Raw genomic sequence first — 21,614 nt, 5'->3', positions numbered from 1 at the left:
CAAAGGAGGAAGATACAGACGGGAGAGACGGACAGACAGACAGACATACAGATAGAGAGAGAGAGAGAGCGAGAGAGAAAGAGAGAGAGAGAGAGAAACAGAGAAAAGAAGGAGAAATGTATTTCGCGGAGTTATCGCGAATTTTCACCACTCGAAACGGGGCTGATCGAAGTTGGCACGCGAGAAGTTCTCCGAAGCAAGTTGCCGGCCTCATTTCCGGTAGGCCGCCGTTATCGCGTAGTATCTGAATACGAGATGCCACGAGACCTTTCTTTCGCGCCACGAGACCTAGAAAGTCGATAATAATTGAACGCTGTATCGTACGTGGGTACGTTTTATGAACGTAGGTGAGGACAATTTAACGCAAGACGACGTAACGTCGCTCCATACTTTTAGGAACGTAAATGCGAACAACGATTCCGCGGCACATGCGCGTGAGAATGTCGGCTATGCGTTGATCTACCATCGATCTCTCGATCGCGTGGCAAATATGACTCTGCTCCAGAAATTCAGCACGCCTCATTTATCATCCGTACAAGACAGTTTTCGCGATGATAAACTTAATTTTATAATATCGCACATTTTACGTAATAGTCGAGCTTCCAATTCTGATTCAACTATTCGATTTATCGCATTATCGCTTTCATCTCAAGTATCTTCTCTCTTAGCTTTGCTGTGAAATTAATTGATATTATCCATATCGAGGATTTTACAAACAAAACTCAGCTCCTAGTAATTTTTTTGTAATAAAATGATTTCTATGATCTATTTATTACGTCATTATCTTTTCAAAAATTTGTCCTTCCTCGCATTTATACAACTAACGTTGACTTTTTAAGTATAGAAAATGATATGATGTTACAGTTTTTGAGATTATTAAGAATCATCTATTTTTCAAAATAGCAGGATAATACTGTCGTATACGTATGAGAACGTGATGTTGGCGTTTGATCATTACCTTCCAAAGTAATACTTGTACCTTGCTTAGTATTTAATCTTAATTACATTGACTTAATATGTTACCTCATATTTACTTCATTTTGATCTAACTTTATATCACGGCAATTTCTATAGTTAGAAATTTATTCATTTATAAACAGGTAAGGAAAAATTTTAGAATACATTATCGAATACAAACAAAAATCAGTAGACTGCTTGGAATAATATTTTGATTGCATTGGTACGTGTTAATATTTTACATAAGCACGATGTTCTGATCAAATAAACCAGAAAACGTCTGAATTTCATTATGTATGCCGAGTAGTGAGTTAGTTGACTGTGTAATTAATTCCTACAACGCTCTAGAAATATCAGTCATATCATCTCCGTATGTGGATTTAGTTCAAATTGTTTGCGGAGAAGTTAATCAGTTTATTAGCACTTCTGTGAAATCATTCGTGTAGTCCAAGAATATCGATTAGATTAGATTAGATTTCTGCGACCTACTTGATGCAAGAATATTCAACTTTTCCGCGAAATTCTTTCCTCGTCTATTTTCGTAAAAAAATGCATTTAAAAAAGTATGCTACACATAAAATATACTCTGACATTCAAATTTATTAATTTCATTCGTCAAAATCATCAATTTTCAACACGATACTAGAAACTTTATGAATCGAAGTGTGCAACATCAATTTACCTTATAGTCGTGATTCGACCAATATGATTTTCTTTTTTACGAAAGAAATCAACAGAAAATTGAAAAAAAAAAAGAAATTCGAAAATAATGATAATTGTGATAATGAAGATAGGAAGAAAGATAGGGAAGAAGAAATAATTTTTATTCAGTTTCTTCGATAATTACATCTTTTTTAATAATGATATATTGAATAATTATAGTATCCCATTTCATATAATTACATTAGATCTTACTCCAAATTTCAAGAAATTATAGAATTGCAGAAACAATCTTATATCATTTCCTCCGTTTCTTGAAATCGTATTATACTAAACATAAGGGGAAAAAGTAGATATTCGGTATTTCGAGGATGTATGTATAATTATATACATACACATAAACCGCATAAACTGCCTCTCCCGGCAACTTGAGTTCACGTGTGACTCGTGTGTGATGTCACAAACCGTTAAAAGCGTTTATCTTGAGAGCAGAGGTTATGAATAATGTATACGAGGATATTTTTACAATTATACAGACAGTTACGCAACGGTGTAATCCTGTTGTGTAACCAATTCGCGTCTTGCGTGTGATAAATATTGGCTAATATTCATTGATTGCTTCTCTTATTTGAACTTCCCATTCATTGACTGATAGTGAATTAACTTTCGAGATTAGAGCGGTGCAAATACATTTTACAACCTTGATTATCATCGTTTCCAAAATTATGCTGCACGTAAAACGAACTTCTCTGTTAGGTATAAATGCAAATTTTTAAACAAGAAGAAATTTTACTTGAAAGTAATTTTTTAAATTTTGCAGCTTTTCATTCAGTATACAATTAGTTAATCAATTTTTTAAAAGACATCTAATTTTCACATTAGCACATTCCGAATATGGTTAAATTTGTTAACCACAGACAAAGAAGAAGATATCGATATATTTTAAATACAACGCAAATATTAGACAGATTATAAATCTTACGAAGAGTAATAGAAATTCAAAGGTAATTGTACCCCTTTTATATATAGCCGTCACGTCAGGGCACAGCCCTCTAGCAAATAGCACTGTGTGTAACACATGTGTTAAATTCAGTTATTAAAAGCACAAGTACCAATGACGTCAGTACCGATGCTGATGGCTAACCATTACAAACAATCGAATTTGAAAGCAGAACAGCTTCTGTTCTGAACTACGTATATAACGAAAAAGCTTGTTAAAAGCATCATTTTTTTTTTTCATTTTTTAGGTTGATGATATCACTTTGCTGCCGTTTCCGGTCTATTTGTAATTACAACACTTGTGCAGCTGCACTTGTGCCACTCTCAAGTTCTTTAATTATCTCATATTTAGTTTCTATAATTAGCACTGCGTGCTTCCGTGCTGACCACACTATGATATTGTACGCAGCATTGCATTATTAGATTCATCCTAAATTATGTGTACGCACATCGCTGCAGCGTATTGTATTACAATGAAATGAATATGGACCGTTTCATCCTGTGCAGCTTTATAGAAGAGAAGACATTTGGAGAATAAATTGCATATCGTATTACGCTATACAATATTTTATTATAATTAATCTATTAAGTAGAGAAAATTAACTTCTCATTCGTTAATATTAACACAGATTATACCTGAAATTGCTAAATACCAACAACTTCATATTATTTTCTACAATTCTATTATCCTATTGTTAACATTTGTCATATATTCTTTTTTTTTTTTTTACTTTCCAAGAATTTAATTACCTCAAATTTTAAACAAGCTTCCATTGCAGACATAAAGTGGAAGCGAGAGAAGAAAATATCTTATTCAGAAAGAAGGACGAACGTCTGCGAATAATTCTGCAGACGTGGTTGTTCTGATATCAGCTGTATCTTCCTCTATCTCGTTGAAATCACCCGGTGAACAAGCGTGTAGGCGATTTCGACGCCTGAACGGAGTGCACATCCTTTACGGGGCATAAAAGAAAATATGTTGGCGTGTAGGGTGGCGACATATACGACAATAACGGGGATGAGAATGAAATAAACGTTAGGTCAAAAGGTTTATACACCTTTTTTGCTCCTTCTAGGTTGCCGACAGTGGCCCGTTATGCTGGCAAGTCATTCAGTATCGTGAGAAATCGTTCGATAGGGTCGGTTAGGTCTCGGATTTCTTCTTTCATCTTTAGACTGTTACTGATCGATGTGACAATGAAAATGTATAAATCTGTCTTTTAGTTGTTGTGTCGTGCGTTTAGACCGGGAAACGTTCGAAGAATAGCCAGTTTTTGAGAAGAATACAACAAATAAGGATGACGAGGGATATTCTTTTACTATTTTGTCACCTGTTATTTGTTATTCTGCTATTTCGCTAAACTGAACGAAATGTTTCTTACTATTATACATACTTGTATCATCATTTACTTACATCATTTACTTGAATCACTTAATGGCAGTAATAAAAAAAGTATTGAAATAGACAAAAAATCTTTCAATGGGAAGTTGCTATTCTTATGACGTAATTTTTGTTAAAGCATTTTAACTCAAGCAAAGTTTTTAATAGAGACGTTAAAAAATATCGGCAGCGTTTGATTGCACGTGCAGCAATGATCACAGGCTATTCCAAAAGTCCACAGTGAAACTGTAATGCAAGGCTGTGTTACCTTGACTAATCGAGAAAGCTTGCATCCGAGACACGCGATACAGCTCTGGTTAAACACTCGTTCACGTGGGCCGTTATTACTAAATTATGCGTGAAAGAGAGACACTTCGTCATTGCTACCTTACACGAAATACCAACAAATAATTCATTCCAGCCGCTCGAATTATATTAATATCATATTTAATGTTCTAGTTAAATTAATAGACTCATAAATGCTATGCTCACTCACATTGTAAATGCTTTTACGATACCATTTCATGATTCTTGAATCTTTTCTTTCTAAATTTTCTAACAATAGACGATTTTACTAGATTTTATTATTAGAAAGAACAGAATATTTTTACATTCATCGTTATGTTATGGTTGAACTAACGTTATAAAATTTAAAATAAATTACACATCTTCTGCAGATGATCGATCTGTTTCAAATTATATCGAAAATTAGCCAATTACTTTTAGAAATTACATATCCGGTCTTGATTATTTCGTTAATTTTTCATATAAAAATAATTGAAATTTCGAAACAAACCGGAAGCTCATTCGCGAATATATATTGAACATATCGAACAATATATTGAACAGAAAACGGTCATTTCCTTTTCCTTTAGGCGAGCAATATTATGAAATAATTCACAACTTCGTCCACGATATCTGTATTTCTGTTGCTCTGTAGGAAGAGTCTGCCTCTGATAACGATAAACTTTTCCTGTTGTTGTCGCGTGGAGACAATCGCCACGCGAGGATGCGCAACTCATTTGGTCTTCCTCGTCGCGTAGAGCAACCCTGCTCACGACAAGATAAAAATTTGCATACCATTGCATTCACATACACAGGACAAACCTGCTGATTCATCTTAATTAAGTTAAAAAAATTTATCGTGTCGATTTTTACTTAGAAATTCTCATAGCGTATCCTGGTTCTTTCGTAACTGCAGTTGTTAATTATGTATGTACCTTAATAACAGTAACGCGTGCTTTAACAATATCTAATTTTATTAACAATATCTAATTAGATAAAATGGCTAAGTAAAAGATATAAAAATATTTTTCCTCTAAGTTGTAATTCTTCGCTAAGAGTGCAAATGATTATTAACTCCGAACAGAGACATTTTGAAAATATCAAAGCTACTTCTTCTAAAATTCAATAATATATTTTACTAAAACTTGGCAAATAAATTTGTTTATCGTTTCTATTGACAATAAAAGTAAAATTAGAGCTTACTTTTTAACCGATATTATACCGCTCTCGATTAATTTGACCAACGAATAATAATAACTCATAGAGACCGAATTTTAACCAGGACCACGTTATTCGCTGAAAAACACAACACGTGGTATCGACCAAAACAGTTATAAAGAGAAATTTCGACATGTGAAATTTATATCGACAATTCAGCTATATTCTATACGTGAGCTGAATCCACTCAGGCGATCTTCCTACAATATTTACGTTCCCTTGTCAGAAACACTTTCCTGCCACGGTTTTTCTGAATTATACTCTCACCTGCATTTCACGACGCTAAATACGTAAGCTTGTCCCACCCACGTGAACGAGAGGGAAGTCAAATAAAAATAGGGAAGAGGTGTCCTGTCCAACGATGCTTTAGTTACGAGGAACGTGATACTTTCACCATCTACAAACTTAGAAATATCATTCTATTCGATGTCAAAGCTAGTTTTCTCGTCCTCTTCTTCCAAAAAGAACCTACTGTTCGTACGGTTCGAGTTCTATTGCACAATTGATATATACAAGGACCGGCCGAATAGCCGCATTTACATTGTTTCTATCAAGGTGGTTCATTGAAATTTATTTATTAAACTGACAGAAAATGTTCAGATAATTCGCTATATCTGACAGGAATAATAATTTGAACGAAGAACCGTACATTTAAGGTTTCAGTGATACAACAAATAGTTTTTAATTTCATTCATTGACTTAAACGAGCAAATTACGTTTCATCCTTTTAATAAAAAGCGTAATCGTTGGTATTAATAAAAATTTTGGTCGAACATCCTTCGAATTCGCTTCCTAAATTACATCTGCGATAATGACAATGTCCTTCACAACGTGGAAACCTCATAATAGTAGAACCTGCGAATACATTAACAGTGTCGGTCACAATAAAACGCGTTACGCGAATGATATCACCTTCTAGAACTGTTGTATGCGAATACGTCATTGACCACCATTAACCCCGTTATGTTTATATTTCGTGCCGGCTAATTCTTTTCATTGTACAGTAGGCACGCAAACAGTTCTAGCAAGGAGATGGAATGATGCAAATTCATTACGCTCGAGATTAATCACGACGCTCGCACTTGTCGAATAATTATAGCAGTCTCTGTACGTCATGGGCAAAGCCTGATCTCGTCGGTTATCAATACTGCAATATTGATTGTTACGATAACTTCGTTGGAATAAAATTGTAATAACGATTAACAATCGTCGAAATGAGAAAATTACGCGAAATTCGTGTGTAAAAGATTGTAATCACGAAACAGAGATATTTTCTAGAATCGAAGTTAACGCATGACGAAAGATAAAGAATGTAATTGGTGGTGATGAATCGATGGCGCGTGTAATATGCAATTTCAAAGCGTGACGTCATACAAATATTTATTCAGTCACCGCACAATACGATACATCTATTTACGGTATGTCGGGTTAGCATATTACAAATTTGAGAAAAGTGCGGTTACACGTAATGGAATCGAGTACCGCGCGACACAACGTTAATCAGGTTGCACGTCACTGGGCCGTCATCGCTAATTCATGTGTCAGTTATTTAGAAAGAAGCAACGCCTGCCAGTGACATCACGATCTGATCTCATTCGTTGCAAATGCACCGATTACATCCAGTATAATTTTGCAGCGGAAAATATTTATTCGCGTCCGATTGCTTTTTAATTTATACGCGAACGTTCCCGATATACGTTGGAATTATTAGAATTGAAATTAACGTTATTAGAATTAGATTTAGAATTTTTGAAGGTATCGAAGTACATCAAAGTATGTAATTGTTAATAAAGATACAGCGTTCGACATTGGACGAGTAAAAAATTAATCGATCGATTAATTTCTCCGATTGAAAAAAAATTAATTACAAAAAATCGTGTTTGGTTTAATCGATCGATGAAATTAAGCGCAGAAAGTTCACCAGCGATACGATCGTTTAGTGGCTTAGTGGATTAGTCAGTCGGTAATTATAGATATTGATCGTTAATCATCAATCGCTGATCAAAACGTCAAGCATCTCAATTTAATCGAGATTTAATTGATTCCTGAAGCTCTATCTAATAATATTGAAAATTGATTGATGCCAAATTTAAGGCCAGTTTCGAACATTAATGTTTCGACGTTCTCGTTATGTAATGCTTAATATCAGCCTATGTTTAACTATTTGTATGATTTAATCAGGTATATGAGCTGGAGCTCGATCAAGCGTTGTTTATAATAATATATCGTTTATCTAAAATCGTTACGAGCCGTGATTGATGCGGTTTATGCCGCGAGACGGATCAGCAATTGTCAGTTGACCATTAAAGCGCTGCACGATATTAGTTTCAATGCGTGAAGGCTGTTACGCGTGACATCACGGTCTAAAATTATTTATTAACAAATGCGTCGTTTTTACCGTTACCTCATATCTTTAGTTACTTAATTGTTACTTATTCGAGGCCATTTCCAGTGATATCGCTCGCGTCACACCACGAGTGATAATCTTTTGCTTGTTTACCCGATAATAAACCATTCAGCTTTCTGGAAAAATATAATTTAATTTAAATTTAATATAATTTAGTTTAAATTAATTAAAAATGAAGAATTTTCGGAAATTTACAAATTCATTGAAAATTTTAACAAGAATTACATAAACGGATAATATATTCTTTATTATATTTAACATATTTAACGTACGATCAATGGATTAGTAATATGTATATTTTTTTTTAATAAAATCGTCCATTTACAATAATTTCTATAAAATAATTTTCTATAAAAAAAAATATATATATATATCGCGAAAATTTGTCCGTCTCGAGAGTGGGTCCATGAAAGTTTGGAAATTCGATCGATCCTCTACACGATCATTCCAAAGAGTAACAGTTCACATTCAGATAAGTTAACTGAATCAGCATGACTTTAATAAATCGGACACTAATCAAAAGCTTCAACGAATAAAGTTCAGATAAAGAAGTTCTACCGTACGGCATATTTCTACAAGTATCATCAACGTCGATAGCATTATACACAGATCACGAACCACGCTGAGTCCACGATACCAATTCTCCTAAGCTATCAGTAACATCCGGCGGAATGTTATTTATTATAAACGTGAATGAAACAGTTCAGCGTGACAATCGGAGATAACATAACTAGAAACTCGTCAAAGGAGAATGAGCGGTCTGTTTATGGCTATATCGCGATAACCCGCGGTATTCCTTGCGAGCGCACGAGCGCTCGTACCACCCTCTCAGCCCGCCAACCCTTGCATCATTCGCCTGTCTGTGTGTTTCTCGGTAAACCAACAATAAAAAAAGAGGAGAGGAAAAAAAGAGCACCAAAATTAATGAACCGCGTTGCGAGTTTATCGCCACGAGCCGTTGGTAGGCTGAGATCATCGTGAACGCGAGCATCGTAAATCGAATATGGTGTGGCGACTTTCAGCGTTTCATGGAAATCGACGATACCGAGAAAGGCTAATAATAGCGACGATGCCACAACGCCAATAATTTCGAGGGATGAAATCGATGAAACGACACGACGCGACGCGACGCGACGTTTGCCGAGATTCGATGGTATTGCCAGTCGTCGAATGTGGTCGATCGATGAACTTCCTTTCGCGATAGTTTGCGCGAAAATAATGGTGGTAGATAGAGATTGGCGTCGAATGGATTGAAAAACGGGTATTGATCGTTTTCTATGGATTGCAACGAACTTTGAATACGTTTAACGATGCAGAATTAATTTCATAATTGTATTAAGTGTGGCGGATAGATCTGTCGTGTTTTCCAGACGCGTTTATCTCGTGGGCTTCGATTTAATTACTCGAAATAAACTCTGCCGCGGGCAGCATCGAGTTTGGCGGATTTCGCGAATCGGACACGAATGGAGGCATTTATCAGATTGGTAAATTACATCAGGCGCGAGTAACGGTGTCACGAGCGTTACCAGAACGTCGTTTAATCTATGTGGGACGTTTAAGGGTGGACGCAATCTATCTCTTACGAAACGTGGTAACCTCGATACACATTATCTGAAGAAACTCCGGAGTTCAAGGGGTCTCTCGAATACCATTTCGTCTTCTCTGTTTCTCGCGTAGGATCGCATGGTCGTGGAGGAATCGTAACTCTATACATACGATTTTCGTATCACGTTCCCGTTGCGATCGTTGGAATTTTAAGGCGTTGTTTCGGCCGGAGAAAATAGAACAACGAGGCTGGTTGCCAGTCGAGTCCAAACGAGCCTACGTATACAGCGACGAGTCTTTCTCGGTAAAAAATCACGAAGCGATTGATTAATCCACGGTAAAAGAGCTGTTCTCGATGGATTTTTAGATGAAAAGGTCTGATCGCTCGATTCGAGTTCAGGTTTTCTTAATTTAATCGATCGAATAATATCATATAAAGACTATAGAACATGATGTACAATTGCTACAAAAAATATTTACACGTTTCTTTGTTTTTCAATGAAAATTATTATTATTTAGCTGTAAACTAATTCGTCATTTAGCTACCAAATTAAATAATATTTCTCTTTTCTTTGCGTTTGAATAAATGTTTTCACGATGTTATCTCTCAAAGACTTTCTGATTCTATTATGTCGATAATTATCAGCCTGCAACAGAAATACAGATTTGCCCGTATGCATGAAAAATCATAAATAGTAAGAACGATCGATAAACTTTCATATGAATTTCATTTACACGAATCATTTATCTCCCAGTGAATGAAATAACGATTTAGATAAATGGAATTCTAGTACCGTACAAAGGAAACGGAATGTTCGAAATCCTAAAAGCGCAAAAACCAAGCTGCAGCAAGCACACCCATCGAAATCGTACAAGTCGACCAATACGTTCGGCTGACAGGCATGACAAACATCGACAGCGCTTTTCGTTAGACGCGCTCAAACGAAAAATAAGCTGGAAACGTGGTAGGAAGCGGCGACCGATTAGGCGCGTGACAAAAGGGATCCAACGATCGGCGTTCGGTAGGCTGCTTTCATTGGATCGATCCCCAAAAATAGGGCGCGTACCGACCGCATATCCGTTTCTATTTCCGCGCGTATCCAGCCGAGATGCGTTCTCGATGTATGTATATAACCTGGATATTTTTTCCCGCTCACATGTCGCCGATAAATAAAAGACAGTAGGGAAGCCATGGTTCTCGCTGCTCTCGCATTACACTGCACACAAAATTATGGAACTGAGACGCGACAAAAACTCGCGCGTTGTTTCCTTGGTTAATATGCCACCGCTGTGACATGATTATACGACGATCTGTGCATGTTCAGCGAATTTTATAATCGTGATTTTTTACGTTTAGAGGGGGCATGTATTGATTTGGAGAAATTGGACAACGGATAGAGTTTGATGGTTTGAATAGAGAGGAGGCTGTCGAGTAAGGCGAAAGTTATACGAAGTTATACTTGCTGATTCTTTCTATGTTTTTCTGATTTTTGTCCATCTTATCTTGTATTCTTTGAAGGAGAAAAGAAAAAGCGACAATAATCTATATAATAGCAAATATCTTTATTACATGAAATAATAAACAGTGAGAAGCGATGATTAGATTTATATCGAACGATACAAGATGTTTCAAGTGTTCCTTAAATCTTGTTTTTCTTCTTGTTATTTGTTTATTTGAGAGAGAGAGAGACAGAGACAGAGACAGAGAGAAGATACATAAAGGTATGTATATTGATACATCCAGATTAGGTTTATGTTGAACAATATAGGGCGCCTCAGGTTTTTCTATTACCAAGGTCTTAACGCGTGTAAAACAGAACGATACGATAAAAACCGGAACGATATTAAATTTTGTTTGTATTCCAAATATTTTGTTGTATAACCATTTATGAAAAAAATGATAAGAAAACACTTGAGCAAGTTTGTGCGAAAAGCCACGAGCATGCAGCTTGTATATCTCTTAAGGCTACATTGAATTATTGACCTTAATCACTTGCTGACGCGTTAAGTAACACGTTATCGCTTGGAACTTCCGTTTTCACCTCGACACGCGATCTTCCAGCTTTTATTCTCTACTCGGACAAGACCCATTACGTACTTTTTCATCAATTACGTTAAAAAAATCTCAGGCCGTAAAAGCTGAACTTTTAGCACTACGCTAAGAGATTCAACAAATACTAAAATATTAAAATAGCTGAAATTTTAAATTATTCGAAAATCTAAATTTCTCGTGCAATGTTACGTAATTATTACACGCAATTTAATCACAAGTCTCAATTTATCATATCGTAAAATCCAATTAAATTCTTAACCTCTCGAGGGATCTTAACGTATGCATATGTGTAAGTTCAATTTTTCTTTAATTCGAGACATGCGATCAATGTTATGCAAGTATGTTAATTTTAACTATTACTCAATGATTACGCGCATATAAATACATAATTTTTCTCAGGAAAATAACAAATAATTATCTCTTCGTAGCCTTAATATATACGTCCCTGAAAATATTAATCATCGACTCTGGATTACAAAAGAACGATTTTACGTGGCTTAAAATATCACAATCAAGAACTACAACTACACCGTAATATAAATTTTGATACTTTCGATCATCCTCCTTTCTCGACACTTCATTCACAATTAGTTTAAATACAAGATAACAACGAATAAACCATCAATTTAGTTATTCTTGACCAAGTAATTTCGTTTCATTCAAATGCCATAAAATAGACTTGCTGATGATCGTTATCGTCTTAAATCGATAGTCGGAGGCGACCAATGCCGACAAAGAGCAATCAAGAATGGGGCGTTGTGGCAATGACAGTAATGAAAGAATGCAGGAAATTGAGTAATACAATGAATACTTGTGTTCCGTGAATCGAATGTTAGAAAAAGACTCGCAAGGCGAAGACGCTACAATTGGCGCCAATGTTGTTCTTACACGGTCAGAGTCGCTACAAACACAAGACATAAACTTGACATTCGACCCTTGTGCTACAAACGCATAACGCACCACAACTGATTAGAAGTGCATCAAAACGTTTAAGATTACACGGGAGTTCAATGCTAACAATAAGTACTTCAAGGAACAAAAGATGCAGTATGACATATTATACGAAGCATCTTCGGCAAGATCTGTCGTTAATTTCAAATTTGTAACGCTGAATTGTAATATGAGAAAATTTTGTAAATGTTAAAAAATTCAATTTTTATGAATATCATTAAAAGTATACGTACTCGAATGCATATTTACGATGAAAAGTAATACATGAATTTCCAATTTAATTTCCAATATTCAAATTTATATCGATTAGCAAATATCTTTATTACATGAAATAAATTAATTTACTAATTAATTATGAAATAACATGCTCTTGTGTTTTAATTATCGCTGATAATCATCTTAATATCGACTTTTACGTTGTTTATATACTGTGATGTTCCGCGTGTTTCATCTTTTTATACTCTAAATAAAAATTATTTGTTTTTAATAGTGAAAAAGATAGAATTTTTCTGCGTTTAATAATGTTTTAGGATGAATAGACGCAGCATAAAAAACTTTTCTACATTAGATATATCGTCATTTCCTTTAGCATATCGTGTCTGTTAACTTCAAAGATCGCAAATCGTAAGTTGACACTATTTTACAGTACTTGGTGATTCATATCTGAGATGTTTTATCGTGTATTATCGATTATCGGTCACATTTTTTTTATTCATTTGCATAATGAACTAAAAATGACAATGTCATCGCTATAAGAATAGCGTAATTTGTACACATGTAGTATAAAAGTTTCAATTCTGTGCATTTAAAGTGAATGCATGTACGTGATAGATTATCTAATAATAAATGAAGTTTTCGCTATGTAATTGTAGTTGAAGTGACCATTTTTCAAAGCAACTTTTAACAGCGAATATTAATCTGTTATTACGTTGTGTCAAAGTTCATTTACACGTTACTTATGAATAATTCAACAAAAGATAATTAAACATCAACAAGAAGCAAGAAAAGTATCATACGCCTAATAACATAATGTTATATTTTCGAACACGTAACTCACGTAATATCTGAAATTTTCCAAGCATACATTACGGTAAAATATAAGAATATATTATTATAAGTAAAAATAGGCTAACAGACTCGCACAAAACACTTCATACCACGACAGTATTCGTATTGTTTCTTCGATATATCGCGTAAAAGGGTTTTATAAGACAACCGGTGTAAGTTGTTTTCAACAATTTAAACAATTGTAATGGCTACTTAAAACTTTTTAAATCACTCCCATATAACTTCATTAATTTCTCAATTTTTCTACGAACCTTTACACTTGCCGATCTCATTGAGTTCTCAAACTGCAATGGAAAGGTGCTTATGTAATCCCCATTACTCGACAAACTTGCGAAACGAGCACCTTGCTACATATACAAATCTATATAAAACATGAAATATTGCTGCAAAACAAAGAAGCTGGCGCGTACATGTAGCTCGAAGAAGGACATGAAAGATTAAAGGGTTGCCGCGATTTTTACGTAATTACTTCCTTCTCGCGATAAAAGGCAAACGAAATAAAAGGAAAAAGTGGTAGAGGGGAAAATAAAAAAAAACGTTGAACGCGGTGCTAAATAATAACGTTGGAGTGTATCGATAGTGAGATCGACGCCCGGAGCTCGTATTTACCGCACGATTACCGGTCGATTCGGCTTCGTACACGGACACGTATCGATAGGCGAAGGAGGCGGCGATTCACATGTGTCGTACGCACACGTGGATTCTTTTATGGGGGTCAGCATTTCTGCCGGCAGACATGGCGTTCAGGTTCAGACGAGTCAGACACTCGGCTCGTTTATAGCGATACACCGGCCCCTGTTGAACAAGTGTTGGGGAGAACCGACCTTTTCCGACCTATTAGGGATTTGAATAAAGCCATTTATGGGGTTTTAACTCTTCCTCTCTTTGCTTTCTAATATCCTACGTCCTACGTTATGGCAAAATCGATTGACTCTATTGTCTGACGGATTTATCGAGATTTAATCGAGTGGTACTTTTTATAGTAGCAAACTTACAATTTTAATCAACGGTAACATCATCGAAGTTATCAAAGAAACAACAGGTCTTATTCCGATCGACCGGATCTGTACCCCGGGAAATTTATCGAAATCTAACATACATTGTATCAAATCGTTATTATTATTTAATTTACATTAACGATTTCAAAGTTTGAATTAAGAGATAAAAGAAAACCTCGTCTCCCCTAACCAAAATTCTCTTCTCCTCTACGAAGTAGAACGTCTATAAACTCGAAGAAATTGCAAACTACTCTTTCGCTAATTGTTCGGAACTCTAAACGCATCATCTATATAATTATAGTAATATCGCAACTTTGAGCTATGACTTTGTTGTCGCGTTGTCGCTCCCATCGTACGTGCTCGAAACTCGGTTAATGAAAATTAATACCCAAAGCATGCGGAAATTACCTTGAAGATGCAAATTTTCTTCAATTCAGCAGTACAACTCTGAAATTAGTAAACATAAGATCGTTCCATTAACAAGGACATATGACGACGAAGAGAAACACGCGCGAGTCAAAGTTTCCTGTGAAATCCTATTTAAATTAAAAGAATAATTCTCTATTTAATTGTTCTATAAAATATAAATGTCGACTTGAAAATTTAAACAGCTGCATCATAGATAAAGATTGAGTGCGATTACGATAATGATTTTAAAAACAGCCACGTAAAATTCTTTATTATAGAAATATATACATATATATGTGTGTGTGCGTGTAATTAAAAAATAGTAATTAACCCGTCGTCAAACGATTCACCACTATTTAACTATTGGCAACGTCCTAACGGTGTCGAACTGAGAAGAAACCAAGAATCGGTAGAAAATGGAAACAAGCGGCCGTCGTAGGGTGGAAACAAAAGGCGCGGGATTAGAAAAAACGGCGGAGAAAGGAAAGGAGAAGCAAAGGAATGCGAAACGAGTTCCGATATTTTATGCAAGTCCGCTGATCAATTTTTTTACGCGGCCGATGCTTCGTTTTAGACCGAAGAAAACAAGCCGCAAAAAAAGGAAGCGAAAGACGTTATAGAGCAGTTGTTAAAAATCAAAAAAGAGAGGAGAGAAAGAAAAGGAAGAGGAGGTAGGGAAAGAGGACACGGGAAAAGAATTTGAAGGGTAATTCCCGTTGTCCTGGACGTGCGGTGAGTTTGCATAACGACGGCGGCGTGTCGTGTTAGTTGTTCCCTCGATGCTTATCCACTTACGAAGCTCCGTATCGTACGCACTTCTTGACCACGGATTTTTAGTAAATTTCCTTTTTCATACAAAGAAGCGACCGCACAGAGGTCGGAACTCGACGCTCGAGTGCATGCCGAAGAAAGTGCGGCTGCCTCTTCGAACATTACTTGACACAAATCAATCGTTCGTAGCGATATTTCTCATGATTTTATTTCCTCTGTTTCTTACGAGACTGTACATTCCATCGTGAATATTTTTTTATTTTCAATACACGAGGTAAACGAAGCTCGATTAGCAGCTTTCGAGGAGGAATTTTCAACAAATTTCCTTTTTCAGCAGCTTCTTCAGCGACACAGCTCGAAATTCAATGCTTTGGTATGTATTCAGGAATATTCTGGCTAGAATTATGTAACTAAAATTACTCGCTTATAATATATTCTGTAATATTTGAATAATGTTTTGGAAATTTATTAAATTTCTCAATATACACGGTCGCAGAACAATTTCTCAGGCGAGTAACATTTTGTTGACAAGAATAAAAATGACCGTTTAAACTACTCGAAACGAAAGTACGTTGTACGTATTGAAACTCGCTGACATCTTAAAAATATATTAAACAGGATTTATCATATTTTAAGAAACCAAAATTTTTAATACCATTGATTCTTCTTATCTTCAAATCTTTAAAGTTGCCACATTATTCGATCAAGCATGTTGCAAATAATTACCCAAATCTGTACAAGAAGCCGCTCGAGCCATCAATATCCATTAAAAACGTATTCCACGCTACAATGCTTCGTAGTTCTCGATATCTTTCATTAAGCATCCTTGCCAAATGTTCTCAAGCAGTTCTTGTTCGTTTTCAATAAAGCGAAATTATGATGAATCACGGTCGTGTACGTCAAAAGGATAGATAGAGAGGAGGACAGCGAGAATCAAAAACGAAATTTCACGGAGCGAAAGGCGAAAGAAAAACGAAACGAAAAGGAGGAAGAAGTAATGGTCGGTCCATGCGCGCAAGAGGCAAGAGGAAAAGGTCGTTGTAACCGAGCATGCGAAAGGAAAGAGAAGTTAACACGCGCGTAACGAGGATGATCCAGGCAGAATTAAAAAAATGAGTTCGAGGCGGCATATACCGCCTCGCGGTACTACAGGAATTAAAAAAGGAGCGCGCAAGAGAAAAAAGAGCCTCTAAAAAGGAAAAAAGATCAGAAGAAGTTCGAAAGAACGCGACGAAGAAAGTAAAAAGGAAGAACAAGAGGATAAATTCACGATGCCACGCCGGTGATGCTTATGTAATCGACCAAACCGTGTATGTACATTACCCACTGCTTAAAAGATATTCGAACACTGATTGAATCGATCGAATCGGTTGGACGTAATAGCAATATGTGAATTTTGCGAAGGTGCACGAGTTAATCGCAAATTAATAATTGGAATCACCACTTATCGTCTTTTTGTGGAATCGCCAGGCTATAACGGTAAATTACCAACTCGAAAACATAGCGATAATATATTTTTGTTAGTCCTTTTAGAAAAATTCTGGTTAAAGAGTAACATAAGGTTAGTCTTTACTTGTCAAGTAACGAAGTAGTTCTGTAGGTTTGACTGATTAAGTAAATCAGTTTCATTATCGCGTATAGACTTTAGAAATTTGAACCGCGCAATAATATTCTATTCTATCGTAGGTAGGTTTATGATTGTAAGGGATAAAACCATTGCAGTTCGATTTATCCGTAATTTTATAATTAAAATAGATCTGGTTAAAATTAAACGGTATCGTAAGCATGAAATTCATCGCGGGAAATTCAATCGCGATACGAGAGAGAGCTCGGTAACAGACTGACTTTTTTACGCGTTATTTTCTAAGTATCGTTCTTTCCCTTTGGACGATGACTTCTCGATTCGTCTGGAAACGTAACGCGACAGCAGGAGAGAACGCGACGTGGCAAAAGATGCCGGTCGGAGATCGATGCAACAGAAATAAAAAGAGAACGAAACGGCGAGGTAGCCGAAGAAAAGGACGCTGAGAACGAACACCGACGAGAATCTCGTAGCCAGAGAAAAAGAGACGGAGAAATGAGTCAAGCGGTACAACACATCCCTATACGTATATACGTATCGACAGTGTGTCTGGCCACGATTTCGCTCGGCCAGCGTCATCCGGCCAAGAGCTGAGGACGCTTAATATTACTGCACATTATGCAGATTCCGTACACCGTGTGCCTCTTCTTCGCCCTCTCTTCTTCTGCTGTTCGAGCTTGTTTCACCCCCTACCTGCTCGCTTCTCTCGTCTGTATCTCGCTGCGTGCACGGCGAACAAACGATGGCGGACTACTTCGCATGCTGGATCAGTTAGACTATGGTTAGAGCGGATGCGTTTTTTCACCAACTAACGTTCCAACGAATACGTTGAAATGACAATGTATGCAGAGTCGAAGCGATGGCGTGACTCAAACTCAAGGGAAGGATAAAAATCTTCGAATTACGAAGCTTCTGTCTCGTCGAGTTTCTAGGGTGGAAGAGTTTTAAACAGGCGAAAACCACTTTGTACGAAGATTACTATTTTGCAAATTGTGCCGGCTTAAAGAAAGACAAATTCAATTCTTAGAAACTTTTCAAACGAGCATCGTACACGACGTTTCGTCGTTAGAAGGATTTCTGGGATCCCCTGGATGCTAATTCCTATCTTTTCTCTTTGTCTGCCTCTTTGATTCGTCCTTTTGCTCGCGTGGAAGCCTTGGCCAGTTAGAGATGCTAGAAGAACGGCAGGGTTCGCGGAACAGGGAAGAATTTTTGTTATGCGCCACATTAGCCTTTAGTGTTCCCGACTCTCGAATCGTATAGGTTTCAGAAGAAACTTCGTGCCGCCCTTTCCTTTTCGTTATATCGTCGCAGGGATTTCATGAATTTTTACGATTTAATCATCGAAGTAAAAGCACGTGATTGATTTTCCTGACAGAAAGTTACAAAAAGCACCGACGTCGTTTATATCGATTTAATATATTTAATCACCGATAAAAATTTTGTTCGCGTAGTCATCGGTATAAATGGGTTAATGTTGATAATTTCGCTGAGAAAGTTCGACGAGTTCGGCACTACACCGATACCGGTCTCAGAACGAATTGGACCGGTTCGGGCCAATCTGCACTGAAAATCGGATTGCATAAAGCAACAGGGGACGACGTCTGCCTCGCGGTATCGCAATTAATCGTGCGTATAAAGGTTGCTCATATTTTTTTTGTACCACTCCTTAAAGGAGCACTGGAAAGTTTAACTTGGCGTATCTTTCGCGTTACGTGACTGTCTGAAGTACGAATTATTCTTTTTATAAAATATGTTCACGGATATAATCAGTCATCGTTTGACATATCTTTACGAAATTCTGGTTCAAAGGGAAAGTATTTAATAATTTATCATCGGCCCAGCCGTGTTACCGATACGATGTTCAACCGATATCTCTGTATCGCTCGCGATACGTTTTACGCACACCGTTCGCAAAATCTCTTATCTGCGAAATGTCGGAAGCTACATTATCAAGAAATTTCAGCACCACTTTTTAATGCCCCTCTCGAATAATCCAAAACTCGTTGCAAACGTTCATTAACCTATAACTACCGCAGTGTTTCCAATTAAAGAATAAACCAGTAAGAGTGCATATCGACCGACCACAATAGCAGATATGTACTAGTATATCCAGCACGGAACACGGTCAAGTTGGATTATTGTCGACGAGAGGCGATGTTGGTTATCGTTATCGCGGTGTAACGCCTAACTAAGCGTCACGTTGCTTTTCACCGGAGGCAACGCGCAACGAATCGAGCCTTCCCTAGCCCTAGCCAACAACGATTACCCGCGAATGGCTTTATCGTCTCTCAGATTTCCTGCTTACAACGCAAAGGGTGATTCCCCGATAGACTCGTTCGCGTAAGTCGAGCCACGTCTCTTTACTTTACACGAATCGCACTGATCATAAACGTACAGATCGCCCGGATCGGTGAAAATATTCGCAGCGGTAGGAATATCGAAATTCCCGTGAATACTCGCATCGAAGTGAGAAATTTTGCTTCGAATGTTTCACATTCACGACTTTGCTCCGGGTATTTCAAAATCAAAAATATTTTGAAATATCTGCCAAATAAAAAATCGCTAAAAATGAGCAAACAATGTATAACCTAATATTATCGTCGAACTTTATATAAATAATCCGTTTATCGCACAACTAGCAAGATAACAATTAGAATACTTAACGACTGAAAAAGTACACTTGAAACGAGCTTCTCCTCGAGACCGCAGAAATCCACTGCAGTTGAATCGCAGGAAAATTCCAAGTATCGAATTCATTCTATCGCCGGATACGGGATCGTGCGTTCTCCATGGAACATGAACCCCATGGCATAACGCCGTATGTTCGATAAGAGCTGTACCGCGATCTCGCCGTGAATACGCGCGTTACCTGCCCGAGTAGAACTTGTTTAACAATACGTTAATTCCACGTCGCCGTACACCGGCCATTGTTGGCATGCATTTATCGGTCGAATGTCCGGCATCGCAATCGTAATCAGTTGGGTGGTGCCCTGTTCACAGAACGACGAAGGGATGGGGGAAAATTAAAGTGGCGCGTTAAACCCGCCGGGTGTAATTTGCTCGAGAGAGGCTTCTCTTTCCGTTCGATAAACGGGCAAAGTCGAGCGTTGCCGTCTTTAAAATAGAAACACGCGACGAACGGTTTAAAAATCAGCCGGATAAAAGGAGCAAATACGACGGAGGGAGATAATTGAAAAATTTTGTCGATCGTGTACCGTATTCTGAGGACGGAGAAAATTCAAATTCAATTATCTTCGTATTTCGATTGGAAAAGGATCGGTGCTTAAAATTTCGTGCCACTGCAACGAGATATCGTAGTAATTGACCGATTGGATTACGGTGAAATTAAAACGATCTAATGAATTCGCGTTTCTATCCTATTAACGCGACAAGATGTATCGTTCTAAAAGGATTGGCTAATTATTAGAGTTATTATTGACATACTTTATTTTTAATCATCTACGATAGTTCGTAATATCTGCCATAGGAAAATTTTATATTTCCCATATACGAGAAAGGAGAAACCGACCTTATTCTTAGTCTTTTTCTTACTTTGTGTAAAAAGTCGTGAGATTTTGAAATTATCTCCTTTCGTTTGCTTTATTCCATGCTACCATATAAAGTCACGGAATTACGAAGTCTGTTACTTTACTCATACAAGAATGATATGTTATAACATGCGAAAAACTTGGAACGATTTAGTTAGTAAAGCCTCTTTGCGACGATCCAAGAAAAAAGGAACTGTTTAGAAGGTTTTATGGTAAATGTGACATCATAGATCCAGGAACCTAAACGGTATAATATAAATATTTGGACCAACGGATCTCGTAAACGTCCGCTATTCAGTGAAAACTGGGAACTGGTGGCATATGCTGGAACATGCTCTTCGCGATTACGTTGATACCATCATTTCAAAAGTTCTGAAATACAGAAGATATCTCAAAGATGCTTTATCACCTTTTTACTTACGCGCTTTTAGTTCTGTAGTACTACTGCCGGTAGTAGACGGAGAAAGGATAGAAATGTTTTAATATGCGTAACTTAAGAAATCATGTAAAAAGATAAGTATAAGTTGTTTGTACGTGAAGTTATTATTACAGAGAATTCACAAAATTTCTAACTTTATTTCGGTAATTTACAACTATCAAAATATACAATAATGGTACAATTTAAAATCACGATCAAGCATATTTAGAAAGATTAAGAAATTGTAAAATTCAAGTAAATAAAGTACTCAAATCATCGTTACTTTTAATGCAAATTATTAAAAAGCAGATTATCTAGAGTTGTGAACGATCAAGAGAGCAAATGAAATTCTCAAACGATTA

The 21,614-nt window shown here is 36.7% G+C and overlaps 1 protein-coding gene across 1 annotated transcript in view; it reads left to right on the top strand.

The window, feature by feature from the left end:
- The window catches only part of LOC138184769 (Collagen alpha-1(IV) chain viking), a 56,283-nt gene that overhangs the window by 1,139 nt on the left and 33,530 nt on the right, over positions 1–21,614 (top strand). The gene's annotated exons all lie outside the window — the stretch shown is intronic.

This window comes from Bombus flavifrons, chromosome 11 (genome assembly GCF_040668555.2).
Source record: "Bombus flavifrons isolate JBK064 chromosome 11, iyBomFlav1_principal, whole genome shotgun sequence".
Lineage (NCBI taxonomy): Eukaryota > Metazoa > Arthropoda > Insecta > Hymenoptera > Apidae > Bombus > Bombus flavifrons.
This window is presented reverse-complemented; position numbering and strand designations above follow the sequence as displayed.